The sequence below is a fragment of the Protobothrops mucrosquamatus genome, unplaced genomic scaffold, assembly GCF_001527695.2.
Source record: "Protobothrops mucrosquamatus isolate PMUCROS unplaced genomic scaffold, P.Mucros_1.0 scaffold2944, whole genome shotgun sequence".
NCBI classification, from domain to species: Eukaryota; Metazoa; Chordata; class Lepidosauria; order Squamata; family Viperidae; genus Protobothrops; species Protobothrops mucrosquamatus.
The window spans coordinates 58,871-77,266 of record NW_015388967.1 but is presented as its reverse complement, the minus strand read 5'-3'; positions in this window follow the sequence as shown (position 1 = coordinate 77,266).

Below are 18,396 nucleotides of genomic sequence, written 5' to 3'. Positions count from 1 at the left end.
TCCCCCGTATTTGAGCAGTCATAGCCCTGTTGGTCACTAAACCTGGTTGATCTACCCTCGATGGAGTTGTCTAACCCCTGTGAATTCATTTCTGTGTTTCCTGAAGGAGTGCGGAATTCCTGGCTCGTTTCTGTAGTGCTAGGGACTAGGGATGCCTCCCTGTTAGCCCTGATGCATGAGGACATCCTTCTTTGAGCCCTTTCAGTAAGGGGTGTGTTTCCCTTTTGTATTGCCTGCTCTCTTGCATGTTGTGAGTTGTGAGTATGCTCCCAGGTATTCTCCATGTCTGGAGTATTGCTTGTTAGGGGTGGATAATTAGTCTGCCACCGGTGGGACTCCCAGGCTGGAGTGTGTGTAGGGGTGTCTATGTACTCCCTTTCCCAAGAACTGCTACCTGCAGCACCTGTGGAAGTTGGGTGTTGAGTACCCGTTTCCCTTCCCACAGCCAATGTAGACTGTTGATTTTGACTCCCAGAATGCATTTCCCATTCCTCCTCCCCCCCTAGAGGAGACTGAGAAGGAACCATAGGCAAGTCCCGCCTCACACGTAATTGATCGATGTGGCGGCGAAGTACGCGGCCGTCTGTCATGGAAACCTCGTAAGACAGAGGCCCCGAGACTTTGCAGACCACAGCCGGTACCCAAAGGTGGCCAGGCCCGTAATTCCTGGCCCAAACAGGATCACCTTCACGTAGGACCCATGGTGGGTGTGGCTGAGACACCTGTGCAGCTACACGTTCCGGATGCAGCCTATCCAATTTAGTCACGAGCCGATGACCCCAGCGGAGTTCGGCCGGGCACTTACCCGTGGCAGTGCACAAAGTAGTACGATGTGCCAAAAGAAAGTCAGCCAACCTGTGATGCCAGTTGCCATAAGTCAGCTTCTTGAGAGCGTCCTTGGTGACGCAGACCATCCGTTCAGCCAGACCGTTGGTGGAAGGATGGAAGGGAGCCGAAGCAGCGTGGCGGATCATGTTGGTCCGGAGGAATCCCTGAAACTCAGTAGAAGTAAATTGAGGACCATTATCTGACACTAGAACATCTGGCAGCCCTTGTGAAGCAAAAATGTTTCTCAACACTTGAATAGTCTTGGCGGCTGTGGTAGAAGACACAGGCACGACCTCCAGCCATTTGGAATGGCTATCAACAACAACCAGGAAGAATTGACCCTGAAAGGGCCCAGCGTAATCTACATGTATTCTAGACCATGGAGTGTGTGTTTCCTCCCACCTGTGTACAGGGGCCTGGGGCANCTCATTGAAACTGGCCTCATGGACCTTGGTCCAGCGCCAACACGCATTCTTGTCAAGAAGTCTGTGCAATGGTTCAGCAATAGCAGCTTTGTGAGGTAGAAAAGCATGATAAAAATTCAATAAACCCAAAAAGGCTTGCAATTCGCCCTTAGACTTGGGGCTTGGAGCCTTCTGAATAGCTTTGAGCTTAGCATCAGACAAGTGAATACCCTGCGCATCTATCTTGAAACCCAAGAACTCAGTGGATTGTACCCCAATCTTACATTTGTCCTGTTTTAGTTTAAGACCTGCCTTCCGGAAACGAAGCAAAACGGCCTTTAAATGCTCAGCCAGCACTTGTGGAGAGTCTCCTGCGATCAGAACATCATCAAAATAAGGACATACACCAGGAATACCCCTCAGGGTGTTTTCCATTACACTCTGAAAAATGCCAGGAGTGACATTCACCCCAAACTGTAACCTCTTCACCTTGAAAGCTCCACGATGGGTGACAATAGTTTGGGCCTCAGCTGCAGCATCATCAACAGGCAGCTGTTGATATGCCTGAGCCAGATCAAGCTTAGCAAAAAATTTTCCTTCCTTAAGAGAAGCCAAGATGTGGCTCACTACAGGCACTGGATAAGCATGTTGCTGTAGGGCCTTGTTTAGAGTGCATTTGTAGTCAGTGCAAATCCGGATGTCCCCATTTGCCTTTAGAGGCGTTACAATGGGGGTTTCCCATGGGCTGGAATCTACAGGCTCTAGAATGCCTTGCTGGAGCAATTTGTCCAGTTCAGCATCAATCTTGCTCTTAAGAGCAAATGGTACTCTCCTAGGCTTAACTCTGATGGGCAATACCGTTGGATCCAACTTAAGTGAAACAGGAGGTCCAGTGTAGGACCCAAGTTCAGAACTGAACACATCTGCAAACTCCTTGCATACGTCAGCAAGGGTCTGTGTTTGCAATTTATTTAGCCCTGTTACCTGAATTCCCAAGGCCTCAAACCAATCGAGTCCAATGAGGCTCGTTCGCTCACCCCCCACAACCAACACGTCTAGGGGGCCTGCAAAATTCTTGTACTGTACCTTAAGGGTGGCCTCCCCCTTAACGCACACTTTAGAATTTTGGAAATCCGTAAGGATCACATTAGAGGGCCTTAACGAAACTCTCTGGCCACTGCTGCTGCAGATTTTGTGAAATGTGTTGAGGGAAATTATGGATANAGGGGTTTGTGTGTGCCTATTCTTAAAATGTTCCGGCGTGTTGCACAGAACCCCACCCTGTTTTGGCTGGGCACCCTGGTACCTTTCAGATTCAATTCTTCCTTCGGTTGTACCTTCTGTCGACCCAGGCAGACCGCAGCGATGTGGCCCTTCTTTCCGCACGCACGGCAGATGGCGGAACGGAACCGACATTCCGCTCACTTGTGGCGTCCACCACATCCGAGGCAACGAAGCTCAGCTGGGCCCTTGTCCTGACGATCCTTGGACCTTCTTCCAGCTGCTTGGTAAAGCTTGTCCACCTCTTCTTCAGGATCTTCATCCGAATCCTCGCACACGTCTTCCTTGTGAATAGTGGCGGTCTCTGGAACGTTTCGCTTAGGCCTCATGTTTCTGAACGCCCCGCCGGCAGCTTCTTCGGCCGAAACCTCTCGCAGAGCATCTTGAAAGGAGACATTTTCCCTGGCGAATAGTCTCTGCTGCAATTCTGTGTTTCTCAATCCGCATACAAAACGATCGCGCAGTCTTTCCTCTAAGTCCTTAAAGTCGCACGGTTGAGCTGCTCTTCTCAAGGCCGCAACGTAGTCTTTTGCTGATTCTCCCACTCGCTGATCGTGTGTCTCCAAGCCATAACAGATTGCTTGGGCTGGAAGTGTTCCTTTAAAGTTTTCTTGAGGTCGGAGTATGATACCGTTTCCAGCGAGTCCGGGGCGATTAAGCTCTCAGCGATCTCAAAGGCGTCTTGCCCACAAACGCACAACAATGTGGCAGCCTTTAAGCCTTCCTCCCGAATCTGGTTTATGCGGAAATACGTCTCGACTCTTGCCACATAAGATTCCCACCTCTCGGGGTGAGAGACGTCGAATTCCGCTAAACGCCCAACTTTTGCCATGATCAAAGATCAGGTTTTCTTCTTCTTCAGCCGCACGCACCCTCCAGCGATTTCGTACTGGCAGGATAACGCTGACTTCCACGCCGTTTCTCTTCCGGACTTCTTGGGTGAGTCTTCTAGCTTTTCTTAGCTGTAGAGACTGTATCCCACCTTCGTCGCCAGTCTTAAGTCCGGAGAATAATGGCGCTTGAGACGAAGCATCTTCCAACAAGTCTTTATTGTTTGCTCCATTCTACGAACAACCCGAGCAGAGGCACGCAGGCCTCTATTTATACCCTCTGATCCCCGGGCAAGTTTAACCAATCATGAGGCGGGCTTTTCCCGCCTTGTGCATGCGCACAAGGCTGGCGCCGCTCAGTCTGGTCCCGGGCAGCTTCTGCAAATGCCCGGGACTCTTGCAACGTCCCGAGCCTGCCTCTTGCAGGCTCAGGACACAACAGCGGCGACCCCAGTGGAGTTCTGCTGGGCTCTTTCCTGTGGCTGTGCAAGGTGTGGTGCATTGTGCAAGAAGGAAATCAGCTAACCTGTGATGCCAGCTGCCATAAGTGATCCTCTTGAGAGCATCTTTGGTAGTGCGCACCATCCTCTCAGCTTGGCCATTGGAAGATGGGTGGAATGGAGCTGAAGTTGCATGCCAGATCAAGTTGGCCTGTAGAAAAGCCTGGAACTCAAAAGAGGTAAATTGGGGGCCGTTATCTGAGACCAGGACATCTGGAAGTTCATGAGAAGTGAAGATTCCTCTCAACACCTGGAAGGTCCTAGCAGTAGTAGTGGAGGAAACAGGTACAACCTCTAGCCACTTGGAATGGCTGTCAATGAGGAGAAGGAAGAATTGCTCTTGAAAGGGCCCAGCGTAATCTATATGTACCCTTGACCAAGGGGCTTGTGTTTCCTCCCACCTATGTACAGGGGCCTGAGGCATTTCAGGCCTTGACTGTTGGCACAGTTGGCACCTATGCACCTGGGCCTCGATGGCTTTATCGAGCCCAGGCCACCAGAGATGGCTGCGCACAAGCGCTTTCATCCGGACTATACCCGGATGTCTCTCATGCAGAGAGATCAAGATTCTAGACCTCAATGAGGCTGGGATGACTACCCTACTACCCCATAACAGGCACCCTTTGAATGTGTAAAGCTCGTGCTTCCTTTGCCAGAAGCTTTGAAACTCAGTATCACATGTCAGGCCATCCTGCCAACACCCATGTCAGCATGCGTGTAAGCATGTGATCAGTGGCAGTTTCTGCAGCCACGTCCCTAGCATTGAGGGGAGATTCAGGCAACTCCTGAATGGAGCAGGATCTGCCTCTATCTGTGTTAGAGGTAATCTGCTGAGGCCATCTGCATGGCCCATTTCTTTTCCAGGTTTGTGAATCAGTGTGTAGTCATATGCTGACAGGAAAATTGACCATCTCAGCATTCTAGAAGATATTATGTGAGGGGTTTGCTTTGTTGTAAAAAAACTCAGCAGAGGCTTATGGTCTGTATAGACTGTGAAGTGGCGGCCATATAAGAAATCATGGAATTTCTTTATGCCAGCCACTATGGCCAAGGCTTCTCTGTCAATCTGAGTGTAATTACGCTCTGCAGATGACAGAGTCCTTGAGTAGTAGGCCACAGGGACTTGTGTCCCATAAGCCTTCAGGTGACTGAGTACTGCTCCCACCCCATAAAGGGATGCATCACATGCAATGCACACTGGCAATTGCTCATTGAAATGCGCTAAGACTGCATTTGAAGAGAGAAAGGCCTTAACATCATTGAAACTCCTTTCATGGACCTTAGTCCACTGCCATGGAGCTTGTTTATCCCAGAGCCGGTGTAACGGCTCAGCCACTGCAGCCTTGTGGGGAAGGAATGCGTGATAGAAATTTAAGAGTCTCAGGAAAGCCTGAAGCTCACTTTTGGACTTGGGACTTGGGGCCTGCTGAATTGCTTGAAGCTTGGCTTCAGCAGGATGGATGCCTTGAGCATCAATACGAAAGCCTAAGAATTCAGTGGAAGTGACTCCAATTTTGCATTTATCTTGCTTCAGTTTCAGACCTGCTGGGCGGAAACAAAGCAAGACAGCCCTTAATCTTTCAGCTAAGTTTAGAGATGACTCCCCAGCAATGAGGACATTATCGAAGTAGGGACAGACCCCAGGAATACCATGGAGCATGCACTCCATTACACTTTGGAAGATGCCAGTCTTCCAAACTGCAGTCTTTTGACCTTAAAGGCTCCCCTGTGCGTTACGATTGTTTGAGCCTCAGCTGTTGCCTCATCAGCAGGTAACTGTTGGTAGGCCTGTGCCAAATCGAGTTTTGCAAAAATTCGCCCCCCCTTGAGGGAAGCCAGAATGTGGCTTACCACAGGCACTGGATATGCATGTTGTTGCAGCGCTTTGTTCAATGTACATTTATAGTCAGCGCAAATTCAGACTTCTCCATTAGCCTTTAGAGGCATTACAATGGGGGTTTCACATGGACTAGAGTCCACAGGTTCTAAGATGCCCTGCTGGAGCAGCTTGTTCAGTTCTGCATCAATTTTGCTTTTGAGATCAAAAGGCACCCTTCTAGGCTCAACCCTAATGGGTGTGATAGCTGGGTCTAAGCGTAGGGCAATAGGAGGCCCCTTGTATGAACCAAGCTCTGTGCTAAAAACATCAGCAAACTCATTCCAGACTTCTGTAAGGCCTAACGTTTGCAGGCTGTGAAGCCCAGTCACTTGGATCCCAAGGGCCTCGAACCAATCGAGTCCAATGAGACTCGTGCGATCACTCCCAACTACCACCACATCTAGTAGGCCTTCAAAAGCCTTACGTTGCACTTTGAGCATAGCCTCCCCCTTCATGCTGACTCTGGAATTCTGGAAGTCAGTGAGAATTAAGTTTGATGGCCTGAATTTGCCTCGAAGGCCACTACTGCTGCAAATCCTTTTGAAGGTGTCATGTGAAATGATCGATAGAGCGGACCCTGTGTCCAACTCAGTTGACAAGGGAACCCCTTGCAGCTTCACGTCAATGCAAAGGTTTTTTTAAAGGGGCTTGTGTGTCCCTGTCCTCAAAATGCTCCTGCGCGACATGCAGAAACCCACCCTGTGTTGGCTGGGGACCCTGGTACCTTTCTAAAGCAATTCTTCCTGAGGTTGAACCTTCTGGCAACCCAAACAGATGGAAGCAATGTGGCCTTGCCTGCCACATGTCCGGCAAATGGCGGAGCGGAACCTGCAGTCAGCTCGCTTGTGATGTCCTCCACACCCGAAACACTGAGGAGATGCTGGGGCCTTGTCTGGATGCTCCTTAAGGCTTCTCTCCGCTGACTGACACAGCCTGTCCACCTCTTCTTCAGGATCCAGTTCTGGATCTTCTCGAGCGACCTCTTGATGGACGGTCACGATGGCTGGAGGAATTCTGGTGAGCCGCAAGGCCTTCACAGTGCTGCCCGCTGCTTCTTCAGCTGCAACCTCTCTCAAGGCATCTTTGAACAAAACATCTTTCTTGGCGAAGATCTTCTGCTGCAGCTCACGACTCCATAGGTCACAAACGAAATGATGCCGCAGCCTCTCTTCCAGGTCCTTGAACTCACAAGGCCTTGCTGCTTGCCTTAAGGCAGCAATAAAGTCCGCAGCAGACTCACCAGGCCTCTGGTCCCTCTGCTCAAATGCGTGTCACCAAGCAATCACAGAAAGTTTAGGGTGGAAATGTTCTTTCAGCATCTTCTTTAAGTCTGCATAAGACACTGACTCCAAAAGTGCCGAGGCCACCAGATTCTCTGCTATGTCAAATGTTTCCTGTCCACAGACACACAGCAGGGTAACTGCTTTAAGGCTGTCTTCTCTTATCTGATTGACCCTGAAGTAATTCTCCACCTGCGCCACGTACGAATTCCAGTGCTCCGGGTGTGCAATCTCAATCACTGACAAGCGGCCAATCTTAGACATCTTCTGTAACCCTCGTTAATGCCTTCGCTGCAAGCCTGTTATCTGGGGAAGGGGTCCCTTGGCCGAGCTCACCTCCAGCGATGCTGTACTGGCAGGCAGAGTTGCTGTGCTGGACGCCGAATTTCCCAGGACTTCTTGGTAAGTCCTTTCTTCTTTCGTTTTTAAATGTGGCTTACAGCAATCCCACTTTTGTTGCCACTGTTAAATTCGCAGGTTGGAGGCATTAAGAGGAGACGCATCGTGTAACAACAAGCCTTATTTATTGTTCTCTTCCACAACCAACAACAGAAAAATGGTGCGCAGGCCGTTTATAATGTCCTTGCAAAGGACAGCATCAACCAATCATTGCAGAGGCTGTTTCCCGCCTTGCGCATGCACGCAAGGCTGGAGATAGCCAGTCTGGTCCTGGGCAGTTTGCGGTCTGCCCGGGACCCTTTGCAACATTTCTGAGCCTGCTGAATGCTTCAGCAGGCTCAGGACATAACATAGAGGATGCAGTTTCAAATAATTAGCCAGCCACATTTGGATGTTTTCTAGTCCAACCCCCTGCTCAGGCAGGAAACCCTATACCATTTCAGACAAATGGTTGTCCAATCGCCTCTTAAAAATCTCCAGTGTTGGAGCACCCACAACTTATGGAGGCAAATTATTCCACTGATTAATTGTTATGTCAGGAAATATCTCCTTAGTTCTAGTTGCTTCTCTCCTTGATTAGTTTCCATTCATTGCTTCTTGTCCTGTCTTCAAGTGCTTTGGAGAATAGGTTGACTCTCTCTTCTTTGTAGCAAAGTAAGTGGTTTGCTGAAGCATAATATTAGGCCGTAAGTGATACCTAACATTTAAGTGGCTCTTCTTTTTATTAGCAATGGGATCAAATAGTGTCCTAGGGAGGTATGAATGTTGGAGATGAAAATACAATTCTTGGTTGATACCAGGAATGATATTTCCCAGTGCTGTAAGTCTGTGACAAAGATGCTAAAGGACAATCCTGACTAAGAATATGATGATTTTCTTATATACTAGAATAGGTAACATCTAAGCTAAGACTATCCTGTAAATTTCAGAGCTCATTCAGAATTTTTCAACTTATATGTAAGTTTAAGTGGGAAGGAAACATGGATACATAGCTGGCCTCAAAATGTCGCATACCATGTAGCTGACTTCTAAAAATCCACAATTCTTGAATGTGGCAATGAGAGGCAAGAAGATATTGGAACGGTGGAGCTTTTATATACATTCAGATTTCCTTGATGCCTGTGAGTGTTTATCCACTGCAGATGGCATGATCTATGAAACCCCAAGTTCTGAGCAAAAGTGTTTTCATCCATAAATAATCCAGAAGAGAAAAGAGAAAGGGAAACAATGAGGAAGATAGAGTCATGTTTTTAATGATGGGAATTAAGTCATGTCACGGCATTTCTATTTCATTTTTCCATTGAATATCAGCAAGGAGAAAGAAGAAGATGAGAAACAATGTGACAAACACATATGTCTTCCAGTCACAGAGAATGGCAGTGCTTTGGAGTGCTCCATTGCCAAGAATGCACCAATAATAATCCAACAATAAATGTCCACTGCAATATATTGTTTTGCCTGAAGGATGATAGGAAATAATTAAAAAAATGTCAAAGTATTATGCCAGCATAATAAAATTATGTTTTTTGAAATCAGTTAGAGTAAATAGACACAGGCATACATAAGCAGAGAACTGTAATACACCTGCAAAGAAACAAGAGCCTTCAGTAAAAAAAACCACTGACCAGGCAGAGAAGGGGGATGCTACAATACACATCCTCTCTTTGAAATGTTGGAAGTGTTGGAACAGCAGTAAGGAAAAGCAATTGCATTCAATCAGTTTGGGGGACGTATACAGTGAGTTCAGGAGGATGATACAGGTGAGAAAGAACAAGTCTTGGCCCAGCATTTTATTAGGTTTTGCCCTGGCTAAAGAAGTATGTGTTATATATGTTGAGCTCCTCTGTTATATAACATATTGCCATTAGTTTTATGGACTCACAGAATATATGACCTGGAAAAGATCTTGGCAATCATCTACATCACCCCCTCCCCATACGGGAATTCAAAACTAAAGCATTCCAGGCAGATAGCTACTCAGGCTTTGCTTCCAGTGAACAGAGTTCACACACTCCCCTCCCAGGGCATTCTATTTTATTACTGAGCAGCTGTTACTGTTAGGAAATCTTTCCTGATATCTTAGCAAAATGTAATTTCAACCTGTTGATTCTTGCCCTGTCTTTCAAAGCAACTCTGCATGATTCTACCCTGTATTCTAGCTGACATTCTTCAGATATTAGAACACAGCAGTCATGTCTCCTTGCATTCTTTTCCAGGTTAATGTCTCCAGACATTTTTCATATTTTTTTTTTCTCCCAGGCCTCTTGTTTTTGCTGCTCTCTGCTCCAGTTTGTCAGTGTCCTTTCCAAAATACAGTGTCTAGAATTGAAGACAATATTCTAGTTCTGGTCTGATTTATTTATGTATTCATTTGTTAAATCTGTAAGGCCACCCAATCTTTGAAGACTTCATCTTCATAGTATACTTACATGATTGCATTTGCAGCACCTGCATTTTCGATTGAATAAGATGTTGTTCAGTTGTACAGCTAAAGTGGAGCTAAAGTCACAGCTTGAGAAAACCACCCAGTAATGGAACACTAACATCAGATTTCATGGCCTATGATCTGTGAATATTTTACTTTGCATTCAATATTTTGTGTATGTATTTTATGCATTCCACATTTGGTTTACCAGAAAACAAATGCTCTGACATTTACAAATGTCAGTTTAAAAACAATCTTGGAAGATCCTTGCATTGACACAGCTCGTTGAAGCATTGGACAGATGAAAACAGTCTCAGTCCAATCAATGAAATTGTACCTTATGGAAATGGGAATAGTAGATTATTGATTATTTTCAAATGAATTATCTTTTTTATGTGAACCAAAACATTCTCTGTTCTTTGCCACAATATTTCATAAAGATTTATCTACAGAAAGAACATTGTGTACACTACATTTGTTTTTTTATTGCTATGTGTTCAAATTTCAAAAGCAGTTTGAAATCATTTTTCCAGTTCTTCTGTCCTTTTTTGTTTGTTTGTTTCTTTGGTTTTCCATCCCATTCCAGCATATATATAAGCTGTGGTGGCACAGTGGTTAGAATGCAGTATTGCAGGCTGAATCTGCCCACTGCCAGCAGTTCAATCCTGACCAACTCAAGGTTGACCCAGCCTTCCATCCTTCCTAGGTTGGTAAAATAGGGACCCAGATTGTTGGGGGCAACATGCTGACGCTATAAACTACTTAGTACTGTAAACCACTATGAAGTGGTATATAAATCTAAGTGTTAGTATCATTGCTATCTGTTTGTATTAGTACCACCTAGGTGTTATGGTTCCGATAGATGAGACCAGTAAAAGCAGAACTCCAAGGCAATAGGTTTCCTTAAAGAACATATTTTTGGCTACAAAGTATCAGCACAGTCAAAAGTGAAACCAAGTCTGGAGTTCTCTCCCACGCATTACAATGTTACAAAGTTGAACTTCCCACCCCAGCACTATGTCATTATCCATGTTCCCCAATACAATACTTCGGCAGACTTTCTAACGGAAGGCTCAGCCCACCAAAAGCCAGGCAGCAATGACCTTGGTTCCCACAATTTATCCTAATTTATTGTTTAGTCTAATCTTAAAACCACTCATTCCCCCCTCCCAGTACTGTGGCAACCAAAAACAAAGCAAAAATGGCTTCAGCCAGGATCGTTGCAGTATTTACAGTTGGATTCCCTAGGGAGAGAACAAATCCTGCAGATGAAGAAAAGTTAGAGTTAGGAATCTCCCCAAGGCTTATGAGAGTGGTTATCAAAAAAAATCAATGTATCAATCTATCTGCCTTGACGTCAGAGCTTTTTACCCAAATAGCTTCTGATAGTGGGTATCCCTTCCACTGTACTAAATACTGTAAGTTTCCTTTGTGCAACCTAGAATCAAGAATTCATTTTATTTCATAATGGGTCTCCCCATTTACTAAAAGGGGACCGGGTGCTTTTTTTGGAACAGGTCTTAAGGAGGACTCCCTGACAAGTTTTAGTAAAATGCAGTGGAAAACATGGTGGACTTTTCCCAAGAGATGATGGAGTTTTAATTCTATTGTAACAAGGTTTATAATTTGAACTATGGGGAAGGGACCGAGGAATTTTGGTCCTAATTTTTTACTAAGCAATTTGAGTCTTAGAAACCGTATTTTTCCGTCTATAAGATGCACCCTTGTATAAGACGCCCCCCAATTTTCTAAACAAAAATTCAGAAATCAACATTTTAAATATTAAACAAACCATATTTTCTATTTTATTGGTAATCAAAACAATGAAAATGGACAAATCTTTAGTGGCAGTAAAACAAGTGGCCATGCACAGCATTTACTATCACAACAGGCCACATCATTAGTGGCAATCAGAACAAGTGGCCATGTACAGGGCTATCCACAGCATTGGTACAATGCTCAGCAGGGGTGGTATGCTCTTTACTCAGCCTCTATTGCACCACTGCTTTGTTCTTCCTCACTTTCAAACTTATCACTTTCTTCAACTTCTGTTACATCACTTTCTACTGAGTCATTGTCTCTATAGATAAGATCATCCTCAGTTCCGTCCATGGCATTGCTGATTCCACATTTACTGAAGGACTTCACAATAACCTCTTTCTTGACGCCATACCAGGAGTTTAGAACCCAATTGCAAACCTCAGTAATGGTTGGTTTTTTCACTCTTCCTGTCGGTGTCAAGTTATCACCTGCTTTTTCAATCCATCTACTCCATTCTTCTCTCATCAGGGCTTTAAATGGCTTGTTAATTGAAACATCCAGTGGCTGTAGCTGACCTGTAAGTCCATCAAGAATAACTGCTAACTTTGTTTGCAAATCCGATGCAATCCTTTTTATCTTTTCTGTTAAATGGGCTCGGAAACAATCATAGATAAGTAGAGCTGGCTTTTTTAAGAGCCCTCCAGGTCTTCTGGACCAAACCTTTGTAAACCAAATGGCCATAATGTTCATCCATCTCTTCTCATGCACTTGAACAATAATGCCAGGTGGTATGGTTTCTTTAAGATAAGTTTTCCTCTTAAAGATAAGCATAGGAGGTAGTTTAGTACCATTGCACAGCATGAAAAGACAGCAGTATAGTGTGTCTTTTCATGGCCACTTGTTTTGATTGCCACTGTTTTGATTCCTTTCATGTCAACTGTTGGAAGGCACATCAAAATTGAGAGGCACCTCATCCATGTTTCCAATCTGACGTTCTTCATAATAATATTTTTCCCAAAGTTGTATGACATAGGAGTGAAACTGTTGGATTTTTTCCTCATAAACTGGTGGCATTTTCTGTGTTAACTTTGTTCGTGCTCTCATGGCCAATCCTTCTCTCTTCATGAAATTAAAGCACCATTTTGCCTTTCCTGTAAATCCGACAATCTTCATTTCATTTGCAAACATTCTTGCCTGACATTGAATAAGCTTGGTTGACACACATAAGCCACTCTGGCGCTGCTCCATAATCCAAGTCTTAAGCCTCTGTTCCAAGTCTAGCCATTTTGCTGGTTTTCCTCTCAAGGCGTTCTTCTGTTTTGGCATCTTAAGGAGTTGTTCTTCTTGTTTTCTCCATTGTCTGATCATACACTCAGTGGGAGGTGGTCCAAACTGTTTCTCTGCAGCTCTGTTTCCATGCTCTTTTGCATAACTGATTACATTCAGTTTAAATTTAGCAGAGTAAGATGTTCGCTTACTAGTACTTCTTGGTACCATCACACAAGGGAGACGACTTCCTCCCATCAGATGGCGCTCTGTGGGCTTAGTCCTGCCCACCCTCTCAGCCATCAATCACTGTACTGAGGCAGCTTCCCGGGGCCTCTTGCGGCTTTAGCCTGAGCTATGCTGGTGAAAAACGGGTCATAGAAAGCGGCTTCAGTGGGATCTGCGGCATTTTTGGGGCAGCGCGATCCTCCAGCACCAGACAGCATCTTGGGCTGGCTTTCTTCCCATCCAGGTGGCATCTTGGGCCAGTGATATCCTCCTGCACCAGGTAGCATGGCAGCGGCATGTAAAGAACCCACACAGGCATGCCCTGGGCTGCGGAGGTTACCATTATTTTTTCATGTATAAGACGCTGCACTTGTATAAGATGCACCTGATTTTTGAACAGGGTGTTTGCAGGAAAAAATTGCATCTTATACATGGAAAAATACGATACTTTGTAGAGAGATAGACTTTCTCCCCGACATGAAGTGGCTTCTGAGGAGCCCGTTTCTTGTCTGCCTGTTCTTTGTAAATTTTTGAGGCTTTCACTAAAGCTTTTTTTGCATTGTCCCAAACAGTTTTCCAGGTCACCCACTAATCTAAGGTTTGAGAAGTGGGAGGATCCCGCGGGTACTCAGACATAGGAATGAATTCTTAACCAGCAACATCCTCGTCCAGGTCATCTGTTCTCTCTGTATCTTCGTGATGAACAGCTGTCTGGTTTGGGGACTTCTTTGAGAGTCATAAAGCCTTGACTGCTCCCCCGGCGGCCTCTTCTGCCATTGCTTCTTTCAATGCATCCTGGAACATCAAGGTCTCCTTTGCAAACAGCCTCTGCTGTAAGTCTCTGTTTCTCAGGCCACATACTAGTTGGTCCCTGAGCCGATACTCTAAATCTGGAAATTCGCAGAGTCTGGACGCCTGTTTTAGGGCAGCCACAAATTCAGAAGCTGACTTCCCAGGCTGCTGTTCTCTCTGCTCGAACATGTGTCTCCATGCAATGATGGGCAGTCTCGGTTCGAAGTGTTCTTTAAGTCTTCTGTTCAATGTCTTATGCTGCTAAGGGCTTCTGTGCGAATCCTGGGGATGGATCCCTCAGGATAATGATGCCTCCAGCATGGCTTGCTGGCAGGCAGAAAGGGGGAACGCGGTTCCTACCAGGGCACTGATGCCTGGTCTAACCCCTTAGTGACTTCTGGCTCTGTCTTAGTGCTTCAGCTCTTCTTCCTTAGCAGCATATCCCATCCTTGTCCCCACTGTTGTATACTGGGATCGGTGAGGCATTGAAGAGACTGGAGTGAAAGTAACAGTTCTTTTATTGAATCAACACAGAAGTGACTCTAACAGGCACTTGGCTTCTATTTATACCGGACTGCCACTAGGCGGCAGCCAATGAATTTAAAGTACTATTTGCCACCTAAAGTGCAGGCTTGTAACAATACACAAACGGTTGAAGACTTGTTTAAACATAATCATTTAACTGCTTTATAACTGCCCTTATAAAATAGGTCAATATATAACAGCCACGTTATAGTTAGGAGCACATGGTCTCTTTTATGGAGCATGGATGCTAGTTATGTATTCATGTTGTAATCATATGCCATCATTTATTTTTTCCTAGTTTTACTGCATTTTGCAGTGTTGAATAAAGTTTAGATGGTGGAATACTGCCTTCTTTATTGAATGGCAAGAAGCTGCCTAGATAGCTTTCCATAGAGCCACAGGGTTATGGCTTAACGAATCCAGGACATATAGTCTCCTGGGAGTAGAGAAGATAATGAGGAGAATCTTCATCAATTTGGACTAGGGCAAATACTGTAAAATATTTAGGTGGCTGAACTTGCTGCGGTCTCCTTAGTAAACTGGAGTGGTGTATTTACAACTTAAATAGAAAAAGAAAAAAAAATATAACAATTTAAATATTTGTAATAATAATTCTGTGGTGTATGGATGTGTTCCCTTATGCCCCAGAATGACTTAACATGAGAAGTGGAAGAAAAAAATGGAAGGAGAAAATTGTTAACATATTGATAGTAGCAGGAGGTAATAGTTGTGATTGGTGCTGGAAGACATGTATTCCAGAATACAGAATTTTCTTTATTTGAACATTACACAAATAAGTTAGGACAAGAAAAAATAAATGATACTAATTTTCCACTGTATTCTTTAAAGCCTGACTTAGAAATGTGTTATCCTCACTAGTACATTGGATTGCTTAGTTCTTTCAGTCACAACGCTTTGGAAATTGCAGATGGTAGAAATTGCAATAAACCATCCAGGAACATATTACATCTGTGCTATAATCTGCTAATTGATTGCCAGTGAATTTTAAGGTACAATTTAAAGTGCTAGCTTTAACCAATAAAAAAGGTTTGTAATGAAGTACTTGTAGGATCAGGATCGCCAACCTGAAATTGACTCCTTCAATACAATACAGGAAAAAGTACTGATGGTCACTCAGTTATGGAGGCTAACGTAATTAATGCCAGGAAGTTGTGTTTCACTGTCATGACCCTTGAGCTTTTGAACAGTCTTCCCTTGGAGATTTAACTTGCCCCAATGTTGCTTGCCTTGTAGAAGTCATATTTTTAAATTTCAAATGAAATTTGAAATTATTGCTACTATATTGTTGCTCCAGCTGTTTTAAAAGGAATGTGGTTTTTTAATTTTTCCTAATTGCTTATTATGGATATTTTACTCTTCTGTTGCATTGATATTTTGTGTTGCTGGATCATGAAGAGTCTTTAGACTGTTCTGGTGTTAATAAGGATGTGATGAAGGGCTTATCTGTACTTTCTCCTTGCCCTGCCATATGGATGGACCACTTATCATTTGGGGAGAGCAGGAATAGATGGTGCCATCCTCTAGCTGCTGGGAAAGTGACCTCTACCTGAATTTCCTGGCTTTTCTCTCTACTGGTACAAGCAAGGCAGTCCAACCCACCTGCTGTGCTCCTCTACATAAACAAATGCTTCTGTTGCAATTGGTGTGGGCAGGCATGTCCTCTCTCCCCTCCTGATTCTTTACTTCTAATGGCTATTTCATACTTTCTCTGCCCTATGTAATAGGCTGCTGAGCCCCCCTTTTGAATATGAGGCCTAGTTTTAATTTCTTTTAGTAATGGGGGTAGTTATGGTATCAGCTTATTTCTCTCTGACTGTATGAGCATTCTCCTAGTTGCCAAGTCAGTGGGACATACTAAAAGACTGTTTTCTATTGATATAGAAACATAGTAATTGTGTGTCTCAATGGATGTGATTCCTTCCCTTGAAAGCAGTTTTCATGTTAGAATTATTTTTTAGCATTGTTCATTTGCATCTTGTTAAGCAAGCTGAAAACCTACTTCTACAGGAGCATTAAAAGCTACCTTTGTAGAAAATTGCATAATTTGCTGATTCTGCAATTAATATATGTATCTGACTATAAATGCAATTTATGAAATGTTGTTTAAATGCCAAACAAGTGATAATCATTCATGAAGTCCCCTTATCATTTTGGATGTACTTTGCAGCACTTAGTGAAAGAAAGTAAAACATACATAAATCATGTGACTCATAAATTAACAGTGATTTCGGTTCTCCACATGCCAGCCCTTACACAGTCAAAACAATGCCATCTGGGCATAAGAGGGTGTTGCTAGTAAACTAGGGGAAACAAAATGTTTGTAGATGTGTCAAAGAATCTTAAAAGATATACACAGAAAATAAAGGAAGAGGAAACCATAAAAGTTATCTACTGAATAAATAAACCTGTCAAGTAAAATAAGCCTAACCTGGAAAAAAACCAGGTAGGAAAACTGGATAGGAAAATAAGATAAAACTTGGTATTCTCAACAGAAGTACATCATATTGCAACCTTTTTGAACTGTGTGTGTGTGTGGTCTTACATATCAGGACATAATAAAAAAACCATCTGGTCCTTAGCAGTTCTTAAAAGCAGGTAAATACAACACATGATGAACAACAACACATGACATATTACACTTTGTCATCATTTATTTTGCAAAAAAAAGGCAAAATGGAGAAACCATGTGTTGAAAACTAATTACTGCTCCCATAGCTATAAAGAGGCTAAGTAACAGCCAGGTGCTGCTAATCAAATACCCTTGATCAATTGATTATCAAGAAGTGTGACTACCTCTATAAAAGCCAAAGTTTGAGGAGTTTGCTGGTCTCCAGCACTGAAGTGTGTGTTAACACAATGCCAAAGAGTAAAGACATCAATAATGATCTTAAGCAATTGTTGCTGCTCATCAATCTGGGAAGAGTTATAAGGTCATTTCCAAACAATTTAAAGCACATCATTCTACAGTGAGGAAGATTATTCACAAGTGGAAAACATTCAAGATAGTTGCCAATCTTCCCAGGAGTGGATGTCCCAGCAAATTCACCCCAAGATCAGCCAGTGCAATGCTCAGAGAAATTGCAAAAACTCCAAATGTTACATCTCATACTCTACAGGCCTCAGTTAATGTGTTAAATGTTAAAGTTCATGAACAATGGACTGAAATGGACTGAACAAGTATGGTTTGTTTGGAAGAGTTGCGAGGAGAAAACCACCTGTCTAAAAATAACCTGGCAGCACAGCTTAGGTTTGCAAAGCAGCATCTGAACAAATCACAAATCACAAGAATTCTGGAATACTGTTTTTTGGATAGAGGACACCAAATTGGAGATGTTTGGCCATAATACACAGTGCCACATTAGGTAAAAACCAAACACAGCATATCAGCCCAAACATTTCATACTAACTGTCAAGTACTGTGATGGAGGAGTGATGATTGGGCTTGTTTTGCAGCCACAGGACCTGGGCACCTTGCAGTTATTGAGTTGGCCATGAACTCCTCTATATATCAAAGTATTCTAGAGTCAAATGTCAGGCCAGCTGTCTGACAGCTAAAGTTAGGCTGACGTTGGGTCATGCAACAGGACAATGATCCCAAGCACATCAGCAAATCTACAACACAATAGTTGAAAAAGAAAAGAATCAAGGTGTTGCAATGGCCCAAAGTCCAGACTTCAACCCCACAACAACCACAACAAATGTTGTGGCAGGACCTCAAGAGAGCTGTGCTTCTCCATTTGGCTTTTTTATTGTAAAATAAATGATGACATGGTGTAATACATCATGTGTTGTTGTTCAGCTGAGGTTGTATTTACCTGCTTTTAAAAACTGCTAAGGATCAGATGCTTTTTACTATTTCCTGATATGTAAAATCATAGAACTCAAAGAGAGTTGTATCAATTAATAGTTATCATTAATTAATGAAACATAGCAATTATACAAATTTCACAAGGCTTCTTCTATTCCCTTGTATTACA